Raw genomic sequence first — 13,235 nt, forward strand, 5'->3', positions numbered from 1 at the left:
TAACAGGAGTCTAGACACCTAGTTTATGTATAAATGTGTATATATGGACATGTGGAGTCCTTATCTCTAATGGATTCCCAACCGCAATGCCCAACTGCCCAAAACGTTTGATGTTGTTTCAGATCACTAATGGCATCCAGCTGCTTTTCAAGGAAGGCAAAGGTCTATCATGCATCTGCCATCGTTATGAGGATGCTTCAGACACTTTTTGGCATATCAGCTGGCAGTAAAAACATAAATTCAGGCAGCTGACCTAAGTCCATTAACTCTTTGCCTTCCTTCCATAATGCCTTCAGCAACTGCCAATGTGTTCCAGACTGCAAAGACTGCAGCCTCTAATAAAGACTAAGCACACTTAAGGTAACATTGGGTAGAATTGGGCAATTAATTAGCCAATTGCTCATCCAGTCTGGGTGTTGGGAAAAACAACTCACTAGACCCTTTAGCTGATGGCAATCAGCACCCTTGGTGTCTCATCATCCATCACCACCCTCATTTAGCGGTATTTTAAATCTTTCTTGTCCATGACTGCATTGACAAAATAGATTATCAGGGGCAACCAACCTCAAACTGCCCAGAAGAGGGTCAAATTAATAACTAGGAGGAGGTGCTCCAAAATTGTCAAGGGCAATCAGAATTAATGCTTGAGAAGAAATAAAACCAAGTAGATAAAATCCAAGAAATTGGGGCTTCCCTGAGGGATGACGAAAACACTTTAGAATAATGGCCTAATTATTTAATTCTGAATTTCAGTGAAAATCCTATAAAAGTACTTAAAACACCCCCATTAGCACTAAATGAGCTCATCTTGATTAATGTTATTAAAACAATTGCCAAAGGGTTTAGTAATGATTAAGTCTTTTATCTCAGGTGATAAATTCTTAACATTCTGGCTACATTAGGATAAAGCATAAAAATAAAAGTTTATTTTCATTTTAATTTTTTTAATTTATTATATTCCTTCTTTGTCCCTCAATCAGACTAAGCAACACAGGCACATTTCCACTCTAATCTTAGGAAATGTGGCACAGGAAAATTATGCAATAATTTTCCCACTGCTTCATTTGGGTACTGAGGTGCTTCAACCTATTCTTCCCACTAAGTTTGGGCACTATTCAAGGTACCAAATTAGAAGATTAAACTCTTTAATGACTCTTCACAGTTAACAGCATGGGATGAGTTCAATCAGAGAGTCTGACCCACTGCCTGACTAAATCTGTCTCTTTGTACTGTTCTACCCTAGACATCTTCATCAAATACATTTAGGTGGATGACTCCGAGTATTCAAATCCTTCCTAGGCACGTAATTAGAGTAAGAATCCGAGCCCAGCTGAACCCATTAAAAAGACCCCTGTTGATTTCAATGGTGAATTTACCTAGACTTACTCTACTGGTAATTGAAAATCACATTTGATAGCTTTCACATCCATCCCACCATGTCCTGGCCTTTCCCTCTCAGGGGTCTCAGAAGAATAAAACTGAAACCAAGCATGGGTTTTGTCTGTGACAAACACATGAAGGAGCCAGGACACAGGAGTCCTGCACCACCCAGGATCAGGACATCTCACATGTGGAGAACGTTTGTCCTCGCCCACCTTCATCCTCACCAGGACAGCAGGGAGAGAAGCAGAGGAAACAACTGTGGTGCTGCCTTTCTCTGCCAGTGCTGATTATGGAGCATAGCAGAGAAAGTCATGTTGTTTTTCCAAGGTAGCTCTGCTGCTGCTGTGGATCAAGGCAACCAGGAAAACTCCAGCTGTCCTGTCTGCAGTAGAGGAGGTCTCACTCTGAAATAACTCTTAGTGCCCAGAACCTTGTATGTAAGTGACATTTGAGGAGGCAAAAATATGCAGGAAGTTTTTATTTGCATGGGTCAAACATCAGAGTGCGCAGCAAACAACCTTCTTTGAAGAACTTCAGAAGTTCTAATCCTTTTTCTTCATACATATGTGTGCAGGTACTAACTCCTTCCATCCCTCAATCCCAATGACAAGTGTTTATTGATGTCACTCTAGAGATGCTGGTAACAGTTTTGTTGTTATTCAGGTTCAAATGGTGTCCTGTGCATGACAGAATATCTTGAGAAGACTCGTAGAGTCCTTGCTTTTCTCAGGTTCTTGACACATCCCCAGGCACTTTCCTTCAGTCAGGGGTGAGAGCAAACTGTGACTCGTGAGTACTCAAGCTGTGCTGCACTGAGAATGATAATGGGCTGCTTTTCCTTATCTTCTCTGTTACAGGCTCTTCTGGCTGCATCAGGGCACACTGAGGTTTGCTTTTGGACAGATGGAAAAGGCAGATTTGCAGGCTTTCTTCTCATGTGGTGTCAGATGAGCTGCAGTTCTTAGCACTGAGTAATTACACAAATATCTCTGTGACAGCCCTGTAAGACAGGTGCAGGCAGCACCATTGCCCTTCTTACTGCTTTTTGTATACATGGCGTCATCATCATCATTCTCATCATCATGGCTTGGCTTCGTGAATGAAGATTTGGGAAGGGCTCTACCCATGTTTGTTACAAGCACGCTGGTGGCTAATAAGGCCAATATGAGATAGGCAAGTCTGGTTGCAAAAGGCACAGTAGAAAGACTCCTTAGGTGGTATATTCTGCAGGGCACAATTCCTTCTGCATTGTCTTTTCTCCTTGAGAGTGATCCTGCGTGCTTTCTCAAAAGCATCAGCAGCATTATAGATGGTGTGTCTCCAGGCCTCCCAATTGGAGGCCAGAGTAGACCAGTGATGATGATCAATATGGCCAAGGCTGAGATGTTGTTTCAGGGAGTCCTTGTATCTTCTCTTTGGGGCTCCTCTCTTGTGGCAGCCAGTGGTAAATTCACCATAAAGCAAGATCTTAAGGAGGTGGTGGTCCTTCATCCTTGAGACGTGCCCTGCCCAACGCAGCTGTGTTCTCAGCAACATGGTCTCAATACTTGTAACTGCTGCTTGTTCTAGAACAGATGTATTGGTCACATAATCTGACCAGTGGATGTTTAGGATTGTACGGAGGCAGAGTTCATGGAAGCATTCTGAGAGTCGCAGGCGGTGGTGGTAGACGACCCATGATTCGGATCCATATAAAAGAGTAGACAGCACAATGGCTCTGTAAACACTGATCTTGGTACTTTTCTTCAAGTGCTTATTTCGCCAAAGAACTCTATATGCCTTTGCTAACCTGTTGTCTATTTCTCCATCAATCTTATCATCCAAGGAGATGAGCTCTGATTCACCAATGCTGATATGGGGATGATGGAAGACTTCCTGAGGTGCAGGCTGATAAAGAACTTCAGCCTTCTTTAAGCTGACTTCCAGCCCAAAGAGCTCAGCAGCATCTGCAAAGCAGGATGTTAAACGCTGCAGAGCTACTTCTGTGTGGGCGACAAGGGTGGCGTCATCAGCATAAAGCAGCTCCCAGACATGGCATCATATACATATACATTTGCACAGGAAGTTCCACCTGAATATGAGGAAGAACTTCTTTACTGTGCTGGTGACTGAACACTGGAACAGGTTCCCAGAGTGGTTGTGGGATCTCCCTCACTGGAGACATTCCAGAACCGTCTGGATGGAATCCTGTGCAGTGTGCTCTAGGATGACCCTGCTTAAGCAGGGAAGTTGGACCAGATGACCCACTGTAGCCCTTTCAAACTGACCCATTCAGTCATTCTGTGATCTCCTCCTCGAGGTACTGAGTGGCAAGAAGACCTGAGAATCTCCCGTTCTTGGGTAAATACAATGCAAAGAGCTATAGGCAACACGTGAAAAGCAGACGCAGTGGACTTACAGCCACCAGCTGCAAAGCCAGCATCCTGTGTGAGCATGTACAGCCTCTGGCGAAGCCTGAGCGGCCAAAGCTGGGCTGTTCTGACTGGTTATGTCATCTCTGCATGGACCTCTGTCACGTCTGTGGAATGTGCCACAGACCTGGCTTCACACCACACGGTGCCCCCAAAGCCCTGCAGACATCAGTAATTCCTTGTGTTTTTCACAAGTGACACACAGAGCAACCCACTATGGCTTGATAGAGCACTACAGGTATAAAAGTCCTGCTAGAACTCCCTTTGGTGACATCAAGAAATGCTGAAGAGGAAAGAAAAAGGTGGCTTCAATCTTGTTATGTCTCTTGGCCAACCTGCTTCCACATATTGTTATCAGGTTTTAGAGATGCTGACAAAGAGCTCATTTGATCTGAAGTGACCCTTACCCAAAGAAGGTTTCTGATGCTATTTGTGTGCCTGTATATGGAACAGCTCTTGGTCTGTACAAAGGGAAGTGACAAAGAAATCTGAGCCTGTAAATGCAGACCTGGGAAATAAAAACACCAAGGGATTTCATGAAGAAAAAATAAACCCAAACCAGTTTTAATTTCTTTCTCTGACTGGAGTAGTTTGGTTTTTTTTTTAAGTTACTCACAGATTGTGCAAAACTTCTGCTTTTCCACTTCCTGAAATTTCTTCAACAACTTGAAAGTTCTGATGAATTCTCTGGAAATGTATTGAGTATGAAATGTCCTCAAGCCTTTTTTCCTTTCATCCCACATTTTGCAGCATGTAGTCATTACTGGATAGCATTTTGTAACTTGCTTGTCTTCACCAAAGCTTTTGCAAAATCTCTTTATTTGTTGTCACTGAGAAACCCCCTTGATGTTTCAATCAGTTTCTCCCTACATACCAATGAACTGGCAGCAACATGTGCTTTCTTACAGTTTTCTGGAAAATATAATATCCCACTTTAATTCACAAACTTTGACCCCCAAGGATTCACTTGGCCCCTGATTTTTTTCTCTTTGGCTCTATTTAGTCTCTTACTGAAGTCCAGAACTTTTCCTCACCCAGAATTGACTTTCTATCTTGATTCTCTCCCCCTATCCAGTTTCTCCTGCTCTAGGATGTATTTCTTATTTCCAAAATGAAGATTCGTAGTCCTATAGGTGAACCCTGTACAGCCCACAAGAGTCTGTTCAACCACATCCATACATAACAATTAAGCAGAACCAGGACACAAGAACAGATCACCATCATCCAAACTGGAGAATAGTTAAGCAGTGCCAGGACCACGCCTGAACTGGGCCTGCCAGCATCCTACAATCAGTTCCTGGGTACAACTAGACCAGAGACTGTTCCCTAGCCTAGTTAGATGCAGCCCCCCTGTTTTGAAGGTAAAGAGAGTTTAACAGTACAGACATTGCCAGATGGCTTCGGAGACAGAGGATGAGTCCTGAACAGACGTACTCTTGGGGTCCCAGTGGTGCCTTCTCAGAATCTGCTGCATTTGTTCAAACAAAAGCAGGTGTATTGCAGGCTGTTAACAGTCCTGACCACTTAATGCATCTCCATCTTTCAGAAGAATGTGTCCACATGAGCCCTGAACACTGTTTGCAAGTGTTCATCTTTCAATTTCACTCTGGCATGGGTTCTTCCTAAGCCTCCTCTCCATCCAGACACTCCCCACACCAACGAAGTCCTCATCAATGTGGTTGGCTGTACTATGCCAAGTGACTACTGCTACTCTGGTTAATTCCCACTGAGAGGTAATGCTGAATTTAGCTGTAGGTGTTTTTCCCCCAGCTAAAACTAGCAAGTCTGTGTGCTTTCTGTATGGGGGAAGGGACTGTGAAAAAAACAGAAGAGCCCCATTCAATTGCACAAGTTTCACAAGCAATTAGTAACTCAGAGTGGAAAGAAATCATGAACCAAATCATAGGAAATGGCAACGGAGCTACAAAGTTGACATCATAGTTTATTGGAATTATTTAAACATCTTAGACATATGTGCAAAGCTCAATGGAGAACTCCAATGCTACATGCCAGTTAAAATTAGCTTTTCATTCAGGATCAAGTCAAATATCCTTCTGACTTCATACTGGAGTGCTTTACTCATCTTTTTATACATGGCATCTAAATAAAGTCTCTGTCACAATTAGCTGTGCTGAAACAACCTTGGGTATCACATGATGATGCATATGCTTTAGCTGATGTGCATCCAGAGAGAAAGCTAACCAGAACCACAGGATATTTCAGCCCTCGAGGGGAGGGAAGTGAGCAACTCTGCTGTGGAAAGTAGCTGGAAGTCATCCAGCTTCTCCAGGGCAGTCAGTCATGAATATCCTGCTTTGGCCACAGAGGGGTTGTGGAGGAAGCAGGCTCACAACAATTGGGAAAGATTTGTAACCACAGGAGTCAAATGAATGAAGCCAAGAGGCTGCCAAGTGATGCAATTCATGGGGAAAAGGGAAAGGAAAAAAAAAAAACCAGGAGAAGAAAAAAATACCCAAACCCCCTCAGCTCCTACACAGGAGCATTCATCATTCACTGTGACCTTCCAGGAATGTGCTGACAGACACAAAGCATTTTGTATGACATTGTGCCAGTGAACTGGAATGACTGTGCTCACAGCATTGTTCCTAACAGCAGGGCACCATCTTCTGGAGGCTGCACAGGCTGTCCCACCACTCCCGGGGCAGTGCAGGCCAGGCAGAGGGGGGATGATGCACCATCCCTTTGAAAGAAATCAAGGATCTAAAAAAAACCAAAACAGTGTTCAGAACTCATATTAAAACCAGCCGCTGCCTCAATTAGGCACAGGCGCCTGAGTGCCTGAGAGGGGTGCTGGAAGGGTTGGGGTGCTATGCTGGGATGGGATGGAGCTGGGGAGGCCTCTTCAAAATGTCTTACGTTCTGAGCTGACACTGTTGTGCTGTTCATTGGCACAGCATAGCCATCAATGGACAGACAGAAAAGGAAAAAAAGGTGTTACCAGAGAATCATAGAATAGTTTGTGTTGGAATGGACGTTAAAGATCATCTAGTTAGCTACCAAAATCACTCTGGCAGCAGAAGTGGAACAAGATGGGATGTGGTTAGGGTGGCAGGCGTTTTTCCTGCAGCTACGACTCTGCTGAGGACCTTGCTGCCCTGGGTGGTGTCAGCGGGGCTGTAGCACCATGGTGTTTCTAGACACCGTGTTGCCAGGGCAGCTCTGCTTCTTTACCAGCAGAAGATGTGGCTTTGGGGGTTTAGAAGTCCTATCAAGCCATGTTAAGTGCAGATGACAGTGTCTTATTCTTCAGAAATACCTCAAGGTCTCTGTTCATTTCCTTGTAAGTGGGGCAAACCTTATTCCCTGGTGATGAGCCAGGCAACAGATTGCTGGTTTGGTTATGCCTCCAGTGTCATCTTTCAGACTCTCTCTGTAGACTTCATTGCCCTACCTTTTCTACCCTGTCCAAACACTAACTCAGTGCAATTTACCTTTGCTTGAGTACAAGTACAGTCAATTGTGTTCTCCCCTGTCCAATGCTGTTGTCCAAACTCTTAGACTCATTTAAAAAAAAAAATTATCTGCTTCATTTTACATCTGCAAAACTCTTAAGTCCCAAGACTTTTGATGTCTGACATACATATCTTGCTATTCTGCTCTTATTAAAACAGGCATCACATATTTTAGCTGAGGGACAATGCCATGAACAGAAGTGTCTGGGCATCTGGGTATGTCTAGGAGCACAAGCTGTTCACCCTCAGCTGAAGGGTGGCTGAGCAGCTAGAATGTTTCACAAACTCTCCTTTTCTTCATGTTTCCTGCAACCATTCCAGCACATCACATCATGAGAAGGGAGAAGGAGAAGTGACACAAGGGCATGTGGCACTAGACTGCCCTTGCCATTGTGGTGTCTGCCTTGCTGAGGACTTCAACTGGTAATTCAGAGGAGGCAGGACAGCAGGAAAAAAAAATCACTTTTGGTGTGATTCTTGGGACAGAAGGAAAAAAACCCAAAACCATACATGGTATAACTCTTGGGACTGCCCTGTCGAAAGGCCAGGGGTTGGACTTCACTGTAGGTCCCTTCCAACTCAGGATACTCTGTGATTCTGTGATTTTATGCTGCCACTAGAGATGGTACAGTTGCACAACAGGCCTAGATGCTGTTGGACAGACCTTGTGCCTGAGAGTATCTGTCACAGGAGAAGTGGAGCCTGCCCAACAGGAGGAACTGATGTTGGGTGGCGAGGTCCTGGAGATCCTGGCCACAGCTGTGGGGGCACGCTAGGAAGTTCCCATGTGTCTTCCTGGATTTCAATAAAGTAGACTGGAGTAGGCTCATCTGGACAAGAAGAAATAAAATTAACAGTTACCAAAAAAAAGGCACCAAGAAACCACTGTCTCCATAGTGTCCTCTACAAGGGCAGTGGGTCAGCTGGCTGAAGACAGGGAGAGAACTTGCTCAGATGATATGAAGACAGAGACTGGAAAGGTAAGGAGCCAGTACAGGAATATAAGTGTAGGATTACAGTCCAAGCTCAGAGAGGTAGGATGTGGGAAAACATTTGGAGGAAATAACAGTTGCTACAACCCTCTAACAAAAAGTGAGTAGAAGATGCCAAGATAAACTTACTCTTCTGTTCTTGCCTAGAGCTACATTTTCAGGACCATCCATGTGATGAAATGATCAGTCAGGCAGAGATAAAGGATTCACAGTACCTCTGTGTTTCACTGTTGCTGTAAAGCTGGGTGCTCAGAGATGTCCAGTATGCTTTAGGCAAGCATTTGTGTTTCTCACTTCAAAACCAAACACGCTGCTTCATTTCTCACAGTCCAGCTGTAGCCCTCTGTCTACCACTGATGCCGTGGGCTGCGGTCACAAGGCTATTCCCATGCCCCTCACTAGCTTGCTTCTTGGCATCCACTTCTGGGAACAGCCATCGATGTGCCCTGTGTATCCGGGAACATGTGATCCTGGGTAAGTCCCTTATACTCTGCATGCCATGCCTAAACTTGTGGGAAAAGTTCCCAGGGATTTCCTCACTAATTGCCCAATGGTCTCTTAGAGTATTTTTTGGAAAGTGAGGAGACAATCAAAGCAAACCTGTAGGAAATCATAAAAAGATCAGATCTGATCTAAGCTGTGGGTAACTACCTGGCTAGACAAAGTAAAAGCTTACAGATACAATTCCTTTAAGAGACTCACTTCCTCCTATTCCACACCTGATGCAAGAGCTGATTTTTATGAGATAATCAGCCAGAGTTCTCCAGTTATCTAAGAGAAGGTTTCACCTCCCGATGAGCCACGATATGCTAAGCCCACCTGGTGCCTGATGGTGTAATTTAACTGGTGGTAGTTTGCACCAGCAGGTATCAAAGACAGATCTGACTCGGTGTCTGCAGTGTTAGTGAAAGGGAGTGTGTCCACTACATAACAGTGGGTTATGTGGGTTTCTGGCAGCACAGCACCAGAAAGTCTATGAAATAAAGAGTATTGTCATCTTGTGTGGGACATTCATTCCCACGTATTCCAAGCCTCTTCTGCTTGCAATGTCCCATGAATCACTTCTCTCTCTATAAAGACAAGATATTTGTGTCTACCTTTGCAAAACAAAGGCTGAATTTCCTCACCACTTCACTGATTTATGCTGAAGATCTGGAGGACTGACACAACGCTCTTTAAAAACAAGGTTATGGTGAGGTCTCCCACGATCCCTTGCTACATTATGGCTATCACAATTTATCAGAAAAGCAGGGCTACCACGCTGTGGTAAGCAAATGAACACAATGTTTTCTTTATCATAAATTCAAAGCATATTGCATTCAATAATTGCCAATTTCTTTCTTCTAATTCCACACATATTGGGACATGGAAAATTTGGCATGGGGAGGCTTTTAAGGAGGAAATTGCATCTTAAATTTTTTAATATATTTCCATAACTTCTAAGCTTTTTGAGAGTTCCTGATGTATTAGAGGATCTCAGTCCTGAGAGCTGAATTTAAACGACCATAAAAGGACTTAAATTTCAGATGATGGGTGCTCAGCCATTCTGAAATTCAGGCGTTATTACAATGTTTCCAGTTAAGCACCCAAAGTCATTAGTCACTTCTGAAAACTTTGGCATAGAGTAAAAGAGAAAATCTCCAACTGAGCTAACATCCTTTATGCAAAGTCTCGTAAAACAAAAACTAGAAAAAATGTCCTAAAGCCCATGAGTGAGTCAATCTCATTCATTGTGACTGTGGTAAGCTGTAAATTATTTTTATTTAATAATAGCTAATACCTGGCTTTTATAAAGCTGCTTTTTTTTATCAATGCACTATAAATGTATTATAATCTTTAAATGCAGCATCGTGGAGCCATTAGCACAAGAATTTAGTCAGTGTAGACAGACCATCATAGCAAAAGAATCCAGTTAAACAAAATATACACCAAAGTATTTGCTCCTTAGAAGACAATGGGAAATTTTAAACAGGCAAAAATTCTGATGCCTTTCTCACGTATTATTCTTGAGAATACATTTTTCAGTCAGATCAAAGACAGTTGTGTTAGTATTTCTTTCTCTGTTTTCTTTTGACTCCTCCTTCCAAGCCAAAGGGAAGGGGGCTGTATCACAGATCCCAGCAAGGTTTTCTATCCTGGCCTCCAGATCAGAAAGGCAGGAGGTTGCACCATGGTTGCACAGAGCCTCCCAGGACCACTTGCAGAGCAGTTGTTTAGGCATTATCCCAAGATATTGGTCTCCTGGCCAATAAGCCCCAGCAACTGACTCAGCGGTCAAGGAGCCAAAACTATCCTCAGGACCACCATCAGCCTGGGGGATTTAAATACCCCAGGGTACTTACAGGGGTACCAGCAGTTTGACTGCAGGAGCAGACTCATTCAGGATGTGGCAGCACTGTGTTTTACCATGGAGCAATATACTGCAAGCCAAGCTATCACCATCTGTAAGGACCTCATCAAGCAGAAGAGCTGCTTGACAGATGGGTCTTGCTCTTTCAAACTCAAAATTTCAGCCTTGCACAGTCAGCAAGCGACAGTGCTGGGCAGTGACCAGAGAAGCCAAAGTGGCAGTGGTTGCTCAACACCCATGTTTCACCCAGCACAAGGTCTGTGCCAGACACATCACCGTGCAGCTTAGATAAGCTCCAAACTGAGTCTAAGCTGGACTGAACTCTACTTCTCTCACCACAATACTTTTGCTGTCTGGGGCCAAGTTTCCTGAACACTCTTACACAGGGTTGAAAATATGTGAGAAACCAGGATGAAGCTGCAAATGCAGCCAATCACCTGGCTCCTGTATGTAGGCCTTATAAAGATCGCTTTATAGGTATTTTTGTAAAGTGATGCTGTGCCATGTTTTCGCACAAATCCAGTGCATCATTACTCCTAGCTAAAACTGCTTGCTGGAGAGGGCAGTCTGAGGGTTGATAAGGGTGGGGCATCTCCGGCAGTTTTCAAGAGGTTAGTAAATATAATAAGTCCTTGTGAAATCTTTGCAGTCAGCCTTGGGGCCACGAGCAGCTGTTGTTTGGTTCCTGCCACAACCCCACAGCACAGCCTCCCAACAACAGAGAAGCAGATGGACATATAGGCAGGATCAGGTCCAACACAGCCCTGTCTCACATCCATCTGAAATAGAAACAGGTCCTGACACCTGCACACAAAACAGAGAGCTCGTGAGGGAGGTAAGGACTAAACACATAGGAAGAGTGCAATTTGAAATGCAGAAGAGTTGGATGCAGAAGAAGAGAGAAATACATAATAGGCACTTAGCCGCCCAAAACACAAAAGCAAATGTCCTGCCTAGATGCAGTAAACACATTTTTCTGGATATTTGTCTTTCTAGCCCTATCTTAGAAACCTGCAGTTATGTGTTAATTTTACACATTCATTTAACAGTCAAACCATCCCTCTGTCTCATTTTTACCTAGTTTTAGAAGCTAAAAAGGAAATCTCATTTGCAAACCAAACAAAATTCTAAGTAAAATAATTCCAGATAAAAAACCCAAGTCAACACCTGACAAATAGTCACATAAAAAAAATTTAAAAAGCATTTTAAAGAGTTAAAGATTGTGATATATTTGCGGTGCCTATCATTAAAATAAATACATTTTCATCTCTAAGTGCAAAATATGAAATAGTCACATACAACAAAATATTTCACCAAAAAAGGAACATAAAAATTATTATTCCACTCCCGAAAACAGGCAGTGGTTTTATTTGACTTATGTGCTTACATCTCTTGAATTTAATAAGTGTTTGCTTACCACTACGGAAGGTCATACATGTGGTTATTACTCATACATACAAATCAGTTTCACAGGTAAATCAGAAGGAAACTAATTTGACTAGACATTTGAAATTTGCTATATTTTTGTAAACATGAATTGCAATCAAAGCATTATTTTCAGGAATGTTTATTGGTGCTATCTGCAACATTCCCCACCAAACACTCTTTCTTCAAAGCCAATATTTAGAAATTCTCATTAGTCAAAATTCTATCTCTGTATTTGTCACAGGGACATTTTGGAAATGTTATCCCCAGGTCAATACTCATCTTGTTGCATTTTAATGGACAGTGTGAGCCCTTCTGATTTGCATAATAGCTGATGGTTTCAAATCCTGCTGGAGCTAACACCATATTATCCCCTTTCTCAAGAGTACCTGGGTAGCAGTGACCTGGACACCTCAGTGTGGTCATTATTCAGACGATGTCATAACTGTTCAGAGCTTCTGAAAACCAGCCTGCATTTAATAGGTAGCTAAAAATACATAGGAATGGGTTTGCTTATAAGCCAGAGCCCTTTAGCCTCCCATCCTGCCCACATGCTGGTGTCATCAGCTATTTCATTTTCTCCTCGGCAGTAGGGGTTTGGAAGTGCTCTGATACAGAACTACATTGCTGTCACTTAGCAACCTTTGCCATGGCCCTAAATAAAGTGTTTTATCGAGGAATTCATGTAAGTTTGGCATTTATAACCAAATCAAAGGATTTTCCCTCTCTCACAAAATAATTAAAGGATGGTATTTAAAGTTTAAAATAAACTTGTGAGGGTTTTTTCTCTCTGACAGAAATAGAAACAAGGAAATACTGATCTAAATTTCTGTTGCCAGTTACTGAAATTGCATTTACCTAGTTTTGAACCTTTTGCCTGCTTGTTGTGTAAGGACATTGCTGAGTTGGGAACCAGGAATAACTGGCTTGGACATTGCCCCTTACCAGACCCTCCATCAAGTTTTTGCTACATTTAAAGCTTAGTTGTAAGAACAACTTCAGTGGGAGATGTGATTGTCTCCTGATTTATTCATATAAGTGTAACTTCTAGGTTGGATGAATTTCAGTATTATGGTTTATTCCTTTTTTTTAATGTAAATAATAATAATAAAGTATTGTAAAGTATATATGAGAAAATTTGAAGCAGCATAACCACATGAGAAACTCCTTCAGGTTTAACAACACACATACCGACAATGCG

Source organism: Manacus candei, unplaced genomic scaffold (assembly GCF_025592945.1).
Source record: "Manacus candei isolate 608988 ecotype Guabito, Panama unplaced genomic scaffold, ASM2559294v1 h1tg000011l, whole genome shotgun sequence".
NCBI classification, from domain to species: domain Eukaryota; kingdom Metazoa; phylum Chordata; class Aves; order Passeriformes; family Pipridae; genus Manacus; species Manacus candei.